This window comes from Mustela putorius, unplaced genomic scaffold, assembly GCF_011764305.1.
Source record: "Mustela putorius furo isolate JIRA1106 unplaced genomic scaffold, ASM1176430v1.1 tig00000842_pilon_pilon_pilon, whole genome shotgun sequence".
Lineage (NCBI taxonomy): Eukaryota > Metazoa > Chordata > Mammalia > Carnivora > Mustelidae > Mustela > Mustela putorius.
In genome coordinates this window covers 2,874,867-2,886,956 of record NW_025421493.1, presented here as the reverse complement: position 1 = coordinate 2,886,956, position 12,090 = coordinate 2,874,867, and the positions used below count along the sequence as shown (strand labels likewise).

The 12,090-nt window shown below is 47.8% G+C and overlaps 2 pseudogenes; one reads left to right on the top strand and one right to left on the bottom strand.

Moving 5' to 3' along the window:
- Positions 1-426: 426 nt before the first annotated feature.
- LOC101681809 lies at positions 427-2,340 on the top strand (annotated as a pseudogene).
- Positions 2,341-7,143: 4,803 nt separating this feature from the next.
- Positions 7,144-7,833, bottom strand: LOC101693558 (annotated as a pseudogene).
- Positions 7,834-12,090: the final 4,257 nt, after the last annotated feature.

The following is a 12,090-nucleotide window of genomic DNA, read 5'->3' as shown; positions in this document are numbered from 1 at the left end:
GGGAAAGATCATTATTAAAAAAAAAAAAAAAACCTTCACTAAATGGAAGAAGGATTTAGATAAACGTGCCTAGATGAGAAAATTATAAAGATGCCAATGCTTGCCAATTAATCCGTAGACTCAGGGCAATTTCAATGAAAGCATTACAAATCGGATTCTGTAGGGACTGGCGGACAGACAGACGGGGACTGGTCCCCCCGCTCTCCCGCCGCCGCCACGGCGGGCCGGCGCGGGGCTGTGCAGCGAGGCCTGATTCCTGCAGAGCGGGCGGGCGGCATCACAGAGCTCCGAGAGCCTGAGTCGCCTGGACTCTTGCAGTTCCTGGCCGAGTGCGTGCCACAAAGCAGACGCTGTGAACAGCAGAAGCTTACGATTCTACAGATGTTCTACGGATGACAAAAGAGCCCATCGGTGGAGGATCCTATCTTACCCAAATCTGTGAAAGTGATTTCCCAGCAACTGATCTGGTTGATACAACCCAAGAACAGGATTCTTTTCTTTTTGGCCACTAAATGCCTCAGTGCACCGCACATTCCATGAGAAAAGAAGGGCGGAGCTTCTTGGATGATGAAGTGCATTCCGCGGGACAGAATGAGGGCAGAGTGTGACATCTGCACCACAAACGTGCAGTGTTGACTTCCTCATCTCCCTTCCCGTCCAGCTTCCTGCCTTCTCTATCCACCATGGTGTTTGGTGAGTTTTTCCATCCCCCTGGACAAAAGGAGGAACTTGTCCATTTTAATGTGGCGGGGCGGGGGGCTGGCGAGGCGGGGGCACTTTACGCAGTGCATTGACCAAAGCAACCTCCTGGACGGTTTCCTTACACCAGACTCAGAAAGCTGCTCACCTGCCCCTCAGAAGACGCCATTCTGGAGCCATAGGATGACTGACTACAGTGAGGCCAATAAAGTGTACTACTTTAATTGGAACACCTTCTTATTGAGTTATGTTTTGCATTTTCATTTCAATGTCATTGGAAGCTGTGATGTTATTGGAAGAACTGTACGTGTTTTCTTTCTGCCAGGAGATGGAGTATTGGGGCATTGAGGAGCTCTTCATCACCTTCCACTGCACAAGCGCTACCAGGAGCCAGAAATGCAAGGAAGGAAACCACAGAAAAGAACTGGGACCAGAACAGCAACGACATGAGTACCAGCTGCCCCTGTGAAGAGTCTTCTCTGAGAAGGAGCTGAAGAAGATTGACGAGAGGTGATTTGGTCAGTTCTGGAAGAAGATCTGGATTCTAATGGAACACCCAGACTACTGCCTGCCTGTCTGCCGAAATCATTGCTATCTCTTCCGTGAACATGATGCTGGTCTCCATTATGGCCATGTGTGTCCACAGTATATTGGAGCTCCAGAATGAGAATGGAGAAGTGAATGACTCCATGCTGTAAGACTTGAAGACCGCGTGCAGCTCTTGGTTTGCCTTTGCTTTTGCCATCTGGCTGGTTGCTGTTCCCTGTCAAAAGAGATTCTAGAAAAATGCTCTGAACATAATTGACCTTGTCTTCATTATTTCCTTCTATGACACTTTGGATCTAGACACCAAGGTGGAAGAGAGAACATGGGCAAAGTGGTTGAGATCCTCCGGCTTGTGAGGCTTTTCCAAATCCTCAAGGTTGCCTGGCACTACACAGGACTTTGGTCTCTAGGTGCCACACTAAGACACAGCTACCATGAGGTTGGGCTGCTGCTTCTCTTTCTGTTTGTGGGCATTCCCATCTTTTCTGTGCTTATCTACTTTGTGGAGAAAGATGACCACATGTCCAGCCTCACCAGCATCCCCATCTGCTGGTGGTGGACCACCATCAGCTTGACTACTGTGGATGATGGAGACACCCACAGAGTCACCTTGGTCAGGAATCTTATTGCCAGCACATGCATCGTCTGTGGCATCTTGGTGACTGGGTCGGGGTCTCCACATTATCTTCAGCAAGTTTTCCAGAAGCAGAAGGACGCTGATCTGTACCAGTGCAGTGAGGACCCACCAGGGAAGTGTCATGAGCCATCTTGCTTTAACATTGGAGATATCTGTGCACACTGGATGCACGTCTTCACTATAGTCTATCTTCTGTGGGAGCTGTGGTGAGCAATCCCAATTCCACAGATGTTTCAAGCATCAAAGACAATGAGAATGTTTATAACACAGCATCCTGGAACAATTATACTGCAAAATGAACAGGGACCTTTGTGCCTATATCTTGTGTCCCTTCCTGATGTTAGGTTAACACAGCTTTAATAAACCTCAGTGGGTTCATTAAAATAATTGGATTCTCAGGGTATACCTTTCTGCCATACTTGGGGGTTTGTTGCTCCAAAATGATAGAATCTTCTTTATTTTCCTCCATAAAGTGAATTAAATGCTTGTTCTGAAATTATTTTTTACGAGAGAGTTGAGTTAAGATTTTTGGTAAATGGTATTGGGTGGGATTTATTGCTATGGCTTATGTATCAGTCTGTGTTTCTCACCTACTCACATTACCTTAACTGTTAATTAATGATAAGCAGAATCAAAGGCTCAGCAACTGTGGACTACATGCATGTTAGATCCACAAAATGAGACAATGCATGTAAATCCAAGTTCATCTTCTAGACATGGAAATTAGGACCCTAATTATGGGGGGAAATTGGATTCAATAACAAGGCATTAGTATAACTAATTATTCTTCAAGGAAAATTAAGATACAAAGTCTCCCTATATGCAAATATACAAATGTTAACAAAGCATATGTGCACAAAAATGCACACATTACACATACACACTACTGGTAGGTTAAAAAAAAAAGGAGCTAACTCTAAAAAGAAAACTGTATTTATATTAAAAGGAAATATAGGCAAAAATTTTCTACTAAATGTGGGATGTAAAGACTGTTCTAAAGAAACAAAACTATAAAAGTAATGTAGAAAACATGGACAAAAACAGAAAACTTAAATTCCAGATTGATTGAATGTACCACACCAAAAAAAAAAAAAGTCAAGAAAAGGGCTGAGAAAAACCATTGCAACATGTGAGTTCAACATGTGACAACAGTCATAATTCAAGTAATAGCTAACGACGACCCAAGTGCAAAGTACGGTAAGTCTATACATAGAAAATGAACTTGCTTTTCTTTCACACAAATCAAGTAATTTTGGGAAGGGAAGAAACCAGTCTCCACTTTCCCATGTTGCTAAAGTCAGCCAGGCGACAGGGTTCCTACGTCTCCTGTGGGCCAGAATGTGTCCCAAGAAGAAACCTGGGGCAGAGGCCTGCTCACAAGCACCCACACTCACCTCCCTGCTAACACACACAGCACCTACCATCAGGCCCCCCGGTGAGCTGAGGGTCCCCCAGTCAGTTAAGAGGTTCCTGGGAGAAAGGTGTGCCTCGGGGGAGACTCACACCAGGGAGCCACAGAGGGGATGCTCAGCTGGGCTGGGTGCACGAGGGTCCCAGATGTGCCACACGCAGGCAGGCAGTGATCAATGGTGCTGGGTTAACCTGTTATCCACGGGGCGGGGCGGGGCGGGGGGAGAAGTAAAGTTTGGGTCACCCCTCCCAGCCTGCACAGACGTAAATTCCAAGTTGATCTGTGAGACGGCCCTTTCAGTGGAAGAGTGTGAAGGAATTCGGAAACCACACAGGAGACTCTGTCTGTAATCAGGGCATGAGGGAGGACATCCCAGGCCACACACAAAAACAAGAGGCAGTAAGGGGAAAGGAGCCTGGCCTCAGGGTGCCCCAGAGGCCATGAGCAGAGAGGAGGAGGGAAGTGACAGGGTGTGAGGTGAGGCCCGCAGCTTGTGTGGCACACGAGGGACTGGCTCATCCTCCGTGGGACTGCGCTGGACTGCAGTGAGGCACTCGTCTGCATCCTAGACCAGCTGCACTGGGGGCAGAAGGGAGCCTGGGGCCAGCCCTGGCCACAGTTGTCCAGCTGTCCGCTGAACGCTGCTGTGGCAGCTTAAAGATTGGCCTGGTGAGGGCTGTGACACTCTGTGGGGTGGGCACATCAAAGTGAGGGGCTGGTGGGGGGGAACTGCAGTGAGACTGGAGCTAGCTAGGGTCCCGGTGAGGAGGCAGAGTCTGAGACTGGCTGTATGGGCTGGGAAGCAGGAAGTCTGCAACTTCCTGTGTGTGCTCTTCACAGGGGTAGGGGGGGCTGGGAGGTCAAATCCCAAGAACTGTAGGAGGGGTAGCAAGCCGGGGAGGGCACTGGGAGTCAGTGTGCAGCCAGTACGTGCAGGCACCTGATGTAGACGTCACCGGGAGATGCCTGAGAAGCAAGACCAGGCCTTTGGTGGAGCTGGAAGGCAGTCCGTGGGGATGGGCCCCCCAGAATTTCCCCAGAGGCAGGCCAGGCTGGGGTGGGCCCCATCACGGCAGGGTCCTTCCCCGACACAATGTGCCAAGCTGTAGCTTTGATGCCCTTGACAACTGTTTACCATGGAGAAGTCCGGAAAGAATCTGTTCCTCGTAGCAGGCAGGTGGGCAAGTTGGCAGGCAGGGGCAGGCAGGGGCAGGCAGGCATGGGGCTTGGTGGTCCCATGCCATTCCATTCGGCATTACGTGTTGGGGGTGTACCATGGTCTTCCTGCTGCTGACAGCCTCCAAATGTCTTCATCGGGCCCTGACTGGCAGGCATGCCCCCGAACCCCCTCCACTGCCCCTGGGGCTCCTGCCTGGCACAGCAACCATCCAAGGGATAAAGGGCAGACCAGGGGCCCGAGCTCCCAGGTGCAGGGGGAAGGCTTTGGGAAGGGCAGGGCCAGCAGATGCACAGGAGGCTCTTGCCTTGAGCCAGGACCACAACCTGGAGACCCTTGGAGGCCAACAGTCTTCTCTGTGACAGATAGTCGCTCAGGAGATGAGCAGACAGTCTCCAAGGCCCTCCCTGAGGTAGAAGTCAGCGATGGCCTGAAAGGGCCAAGGGCCTGCCTTGGAGATGGGGGACAATTGCCTGTGGCAGCACTGGAATGGGGATTTGGCAGAGCGCAGAGTGGGGAGGCGCCTGTTAATTTGGGAGTCCGAGCCGGGAGGAAGAAGACCTGCCTCTGTGTTGAGATTCAAGAGGCTGAGCACAAACAGGTGTGTTGCTGAAGACAGCATTGGCCCAGCAGGCTCCGCTTGGAGTGTCCAGGGCACTCCTATTTGGGAAACATTGCCCAGTCCACCCGAGGCTGGCTTGGGAGAAAGGGCTGGTCGCATTAGCAACTCTTAGGAAACAGGACAGCCAGCAGAGGAAGCCTGGAGGGGTGGCAAGCTGTGTGTGTCTGTGTGTGTGTGTGTGTGTGTGTGTGAGAGAGAGAGAGAGAGAGAGAGAGAGAGAGAAAGAAAGAGAGAGAGAGAGAGCGCCCTGACGGGGTGTGTTGTCACAGCAACCACAAGTCACGTTCTGGCCATCCAAGGTGCCAGTGCCTGGGGAGAGGTGGTGTCCCCGTTGTAGGTTGGAAGATTCCCCAGAGATGGTCCTGGGACCTGGCAGGTCCCCATACCTTGTAGTCAGCCCAGAGACGGTAGGGAGTTGGGCGGGTCGGTTAAAAGCTGAGGGGTTGTAATCCACCTGCCAGCCAAACTCCAGGAGAAGGGAGGAACTGATACAACTATATGGTCTTTGTGGAGGAGAGCATCAGAAGGCAGAGCAGGCACAGAGTGCTGATGCCCAGGGCACAGTGGCCCAGAGCTGCATCCCAGAGAGACCATCAGGCACAGAGGCAGCGCTGCCCAAGGGATGTTTCTTGTTGCCTGTGTTGTGGGCCAGGGCTCAGGGAAAGAGGACCACTGCTTGACACGTCAAAGACACTCAGGGAAGCTGGCTTTGATGATGCAGGGGCCAGGGTTGCTGGGAGAGGTCTGGCAGTGTTGGGAGGGGTGGCAGCAGGAGGCGTCCAAGATCCACAGAATGGGTCCATGCACAGGGCTAGGTTCCTCCTTTCCTGCAAGGGGTGCCAGGAGCTTGGGTGGGGGTGACGGAGATGTGTCTCCCAGTGGACCGGCCATAGCCCTGCCAGGCCCCCTCAGCGTCTGCCCTACCACCCTGATCGTGAGTTCATGGAGGGCTCCACTGGCTCCTTTTGGATGGAAGTCACCAAAGGGACAGAGGAGAGGGCAGAAAAGAGGTTCCCTCGAAGGAAGAGGGGGGCCGACCCTTCTCCCTCTGCCAGGAATTTGGACTTGGGCTCCCAAGGAAGGGAGTGGGCCTGGAAGTAGGTTTAACAGCTGCTTTGCAGGGGAGGGAGAAGGATGCCAAGTGGGCACGCAGCGAGCGGCAACCATCGCTGCCAGTCTTGTGCGTTAAATGCAGGGGGGGTGGTTGCCAACTGGTCCCCAAGGGTGTGTAGACAGACCCCAAGGATACTGACCCTCTGCCCAGGCTGGCAGTCAAGGAGAGACACCTTCATGGAGGGATTTCTCTGCTCCAGGTGCCAGGCACAATGCCGCCGGCTTCACAAGTGTTGTACCCTGCAACCTCCACGAACCCCATCTCTGCTCCCTGGCTTCCGCCCCTGGCCCCCAGACCCTTCTCCTGAGCACTCCAGCCCACCTCTACCCCTGCCCCCTATGAGCACCTGGTAAGAGTGCCCCTGCCAGGGAGCGAAGGCCCAGGTGGTTCGCCTTGGTCACCTACTTTTGTCTTCCTCTGCGTGTAGACTGTCAACTCAAGGACAAGTTCCACGTCCCGTTTTTGCCAATCAAAGCACACACTTTATTGACGATGCGTACAGATGTAGGCTTGGGTGGAGGAAGTCAAGTCGGTAGAGCACAGAGGAGGGGAGTGTCCTTTGTGGATGACTAGGTTCACCATCCATCAGCTCGCAGCGAAGAAGGAGTCAGTGGGAAAGAAGTCAACCTAAGAGGCAACAGATGCGTTTGCAGCTCCAGCCCCGACACGCGCCCGGTCTCCTCAAAACAGTCCGGCTGACACAGGGAGACCACCGGAGGCAAGACCTCCCCGGCCATGCTCTCATAGGATGTTCTGTAGGCACAGCTGGCTGCTGAAAAGATCCCTTTACCGCAGGAGGAGGAAGGCCGCAAGGGAGTAACTGACAATGCACTTTGCCTGCAGACTGCAAAACCAAGAAGTTACTCAGAGCTCCGGGGGGACCCCTGCCTGGCCCAGAAGAGTGTGGTCCTCAGTGGAGCAAGTGTAACTTTCACCCCCCGTGATGTGGTGGCTAAGGCCGGGTCTTCAGCAGCACCCACTGTAGATTCTTTGAATGAGAACACAGGTGGGTGTTCTCCAGCAGGGTTTTGGGTGGATTCGGTTCCGTTCCGCTCCAGATGGCCCTCTACGAGGCCAGGGTGTCAGGGAGAACCTGTGTGTTTCCGTTCCTGATCAAGAGGGACATGGATGAGAGCAGCGTTTGGGCACCCAGCGAGTCCCCTGCCAAGACCGGCTTTCCAGACAAACCCATCGACAGTTTCAAAGCCTGAACCTCAGCACATCCCCTCCCCTCCCCTCTGATATCAAAGGGAACTTCAAGTCTGAATCGGACTTGGCAAGCATGTTATTAATAACTGTCATGCTTATTAACAAATCTAATCCGGCCTGCTGCAGAAATGAGTTGCAGCAACATGACACAGTCTCCCGACACACTTCACTGATGGACATCTTAATCTGGCCCTGGTTTTCAACTCCTGCATTCAAGTTATCCAGAGTACAGAAAGCCTTCTCCCTAATAGGGTCGGGAGTGGGGATCGTGTTTCCAACAATGGAGAGGCTGGCCAAATGACTGACTATTGATATCATGGCTAAATGGAAAACCAGCATCCTTGGGCTGAGCAAACCACATTTTTCCCTGAATGAAAGGACACTTAGAGAGGTCAAGTACACACCAGGAAGTTGTCATACCCTAAGCATCACTAAAGATATGTTAATTTTCATTGGGGAAAGGGTGATTCTCTTTTATTATTAGGACACTGTTCTCTTTGGGAGTCCCTGTGTTCTTACTTCCCAGGGTTCATTGATCCTCATACTCTGGACTTTGCTTTACCTAGATCTTTGTTTTTCTTTTTGTTTTTAGATCTCTGATTAAAGCTGAGAGCACTCAACTGTCCTCACCTTGTCTGAAGCTTAATGTGGTTGCAATCTCTTCTGATTAGTGTGGGTAAACACTGTAGTAAATTCTACCTCTGACCTCCTGACCTGTTTTCACTAAATCACCCATTTTGAGTACATCCTACACTTACGCAACACACAGAAGGTTCACCCTCTTCTAAAAACTTTGTGGTGATTGCTGGACATTCTTTTCCTCAACACAATTGTACTAACTACCATCCAACATGGGACTAGGTGCAATGCAAATACATATATATTTTATCTGAGTATCCTCAATTAGACATGTCAACACTCAGAACACAAGGGAATCAAGATCTTTCTTTCTTCACTGAAGGTCTCAATTTTCAAATTTTCTTTTCTGGCTTTAACCTCATTTATACTCATTCCCCTGTTTCCTCAGAGATACAAATTTGACTTTTCCAACACCAAAGAAAGAAGAAAGGAGACCAAAGGCTGGAAGAGGAAGAGTCCGAGTTGCCTTTGGACCCTGTTTTCTGACTCTCACCTCTCTATCCCTACCCTTACCTCCAGGGTATCATACTGCGTAGAGCAATTTTCTGCCTTCTTTGCCTAAATTTATGTCTACAGGTAGGCAAGAGAGAATGGTGATTGGTAGATGTACTGGCACGTAAATACACTCTATCCAGAATGAGAAATCTAGCTTTCAAATGTCTCCCATACAGGTCTCAGACACACCCGCCAGCCTATGCTCCAAATACTTTCATCACCACCCCGTACCACCATCAAATGCTTACTTTTTCCATTTCTTTGTCCTTCCGCCACTCTCTTCACCTCACTTTCTTCCCTCAAATGCCCATCTACCCTTCATTTCTGCCCCACTAATTTTGTTGCTGCTTCCCCCAGAGCCAAAAGGGATTGGGATTAAGTACTGTTTTCTTTCTTTTTTGAAGACGGACAGGATCTGAGCGGACAAATGGGCGCTGATTGCAAGTTTGCTTCTACCACCCCCCTGTGGCCAGTTTAGGCGCCACATTTCCTTGAAGAAACCAGTTTCGACTGAATATCCCATACTTTTTCTCTTCCTTTCCCTTGAGTTGTGCCGCCCCCTACAGACAAGCAAGGAAACCAAAAGATAGTGGTTGGTGGAGATTTAGGTCTGGGTGGTAAACCACAATTCTTGTCTTTTCACTGATTCAGGACTCTGTCAAATGATTCTCACCTTTCACTCCTGTACCCTAGCATCAGTTCTTCCTCTGACCCCATTCATCATTTAGAGAATTAAAATGAGCTGGTGGGTGTAGCTGGAGGTGTAGGAAAATCTGACTCTACCCCTTCAGATCTCTGCCCCCAGCCCGACCCTGACCCCAAGTCTCCCCAGGTAATGCTCACTCTCACACCAATCTGTACCCAACCAGAGTTTTTTCCTTCTTCATTCAGCTACAAACACATCTTTCTAAGTTCAACAGGAAGCTGATGGAAAACCAAAAAGATCATCTTTTCACAATTCTTAGTCACCTGAGATACACATGACCAATGAGCCATGGTCTCCAAATTCCCCTTCCACCACCAGTGATTCAGGAGTTTGCCCACTTCTCTCCCTTGCCCTAGTACACCAGACCTGTCACCCATTTTTTTATTTGCCACTCTTAAATCCAAGAGAAAATTCATTTCCATTTTGTCTTTCTCTAATTTCCAGGAAAGGAATGCTTCTCATGCTTCTCATGGAGCAACTATTTCTTTTTATACATTTTATTTTCTTCTAGAATACAGGGAGCAATAGCCCACATCTTCACTCCCCCTCTGCTCAGCCACTAATATCCATCATCTTTCTTGGACCCAGGAGAAAGCAGATTTCATGAAATAAGGCATGAAAGGGAAACTTTAAGTATTTATTTATTTTCTCTGCTCCTGTATCATGGAAAACTAGATTTAAAAAAAAATTGTACATGATTTTATATGTTTAGGGAGTTTTCTGCAGTGTCTTTTGCTAAAATGTCACCACAGGTTATTTCTGAGCATAAGCTTTAATACAAAACACATTCTAGCTGCAGTGTTAACTGTTAAGGTCGATGGGACACTGAGATGAACATATCTGTCTCTTGGGCAAGATCAAATGGCTTTCCAGACAGGCCTACACAAGGCAGGATTTATCTTGCTTAGTTTGCTATACTCTAGGCTCCACATCTTAATTTTGTCTTCAGTCCAAAAATATGATAACTGATGACCTTACACACAATAGAAATGCATGCATATGTTCACCAATAGACATATATAAGGATGTCTATAGTAGCATTATTCATAATAGCCCCAAACTGGAAACATTCCAAATATCCATCAATAGCAGAATGGATAAACAAAATATAGTATATTCACAAATGGCAATGCATATCATACATGCAATAATATGGATTAACCTCACAGACTATGTTAGTAAAAAAATATACAAAAGAATATATACTATGCGATTGTATTTACTTGAAGTTTAAAGAACACAAAATTAATTTATGGTGTTAGAAATCTGAATAGTGGTTATCCTTGGGATGTGTTATTAACTAGATAGGGGAATGGAGAAACCTTCCACTACACTGTTAATGTTTTGTTTCTTGCTCATTTTATGAAAATGTATTGAGATGAACACTTAGGATTTGTATACTTTGTTATATCTATGGTATACTTGAACAAAAGTTTACCAAAAGGCCTCAGTGGTGAATTACAAAAATGGGAGGTGAGTGAATGAAACCAATCTTTCTGCTACTCTGGGTAAACAGAACCAAACATACTTTTTCACTTCCCTGAGGGCACTAGAGCGCTAACAAGATAGTTAAGACTAACTGGTTCAAAATAGGATTGGGGTGGGGGGACGCCTGGGTGGCTCAGTTGGTTGGGCAGCTGCCTTGGGCTCAGGTCATGATCCCAGCGTCCCACATCGAGTCCCACATCGGGGTCCTTGCTCCGCAGGGAGCCTGCTTCTCCCTCTGACTCTGCCTTCCACTCTGTCTGCCTGTGCTCGCTCTCGGTCGCGCTCTCGCTCGCTCGCGCTCTCTCTCTGATAAATAAATAAAATCTTTAAAAAAATTGGGGGAAGTTGAGCTTAATGTTAGGGCCCCTCCTACCAACGGAGCATATATGGTTATTGAGGGGACTGTTGAGAGGCTATGCAGAATTTTGGACAGCCTCTGGAGGCTAGGGAGACTGATACTGTAATCAAAATATTGTCAAGTGGTATACCTGATGAAGCCCAATGTCTTTCAGATTGTGATGCTGAAAAAGATACATCTCAGAATCAGAATAATTAGGGGTAGACAGGCTGTCACAAAGATACCAGTTTAACTTTTAATAATCTCAGTCACTGAAAAGTAGAATAAGATAATCCCAGAGTGCTAATCCTCCTAGATGCTTAGTAGCACAAATATAAATTTTCTTTGGAGGGAAATGATGTCATCCTCAAATAATTCCTGAAGTTTTATAAAATACAATATCTGACACACAATAGAAAACAATCAAGTACACAAGAAGACAAGACAAAATTAACAGAAATCACCAGAAATGATAGACAATAGAGAAAGAATCATTGGGGCCTTGGATATTAGAGTTATCAGACATAGATTTTAAGTAAATATGTTTACTATATTTGAGGAGATAGAGACAATATAGAGTATTTCTGCAGATAAATGGAAGCTATAAAAAAGTATAAAACAGAAACTCTAGAAATGAAAAATTTAAAAATCTTATTTAAGAACTGAATAGATGGGGGGCACCTGCGTGGCTCAGTCAGTTAAGCATCCTACTCTTAATCTCAGCTCAGGTCATAATCTCAGGGTCATGAGTTCAAGCACCACATTGGGCTCCATGTTCAACTGGGAAAAAATGAAATAGATGGATTGAACAGCAGAGTACATATAGATGAAGAGAAAATTATTGAACTGGAAAGTGGGTTGAAGGAAATGATCTAGAATAAATCCTAGAGTCAAAAGAAAAATTAGGAATGGATAAGAGAAAGAGAATACAGAGAGTAGGTTCAATATATGTGTATTTGAAATTTAGGAAGAGAGTAAAAAAGAAATTTAGGAAGAGAGGAGAGAACGAA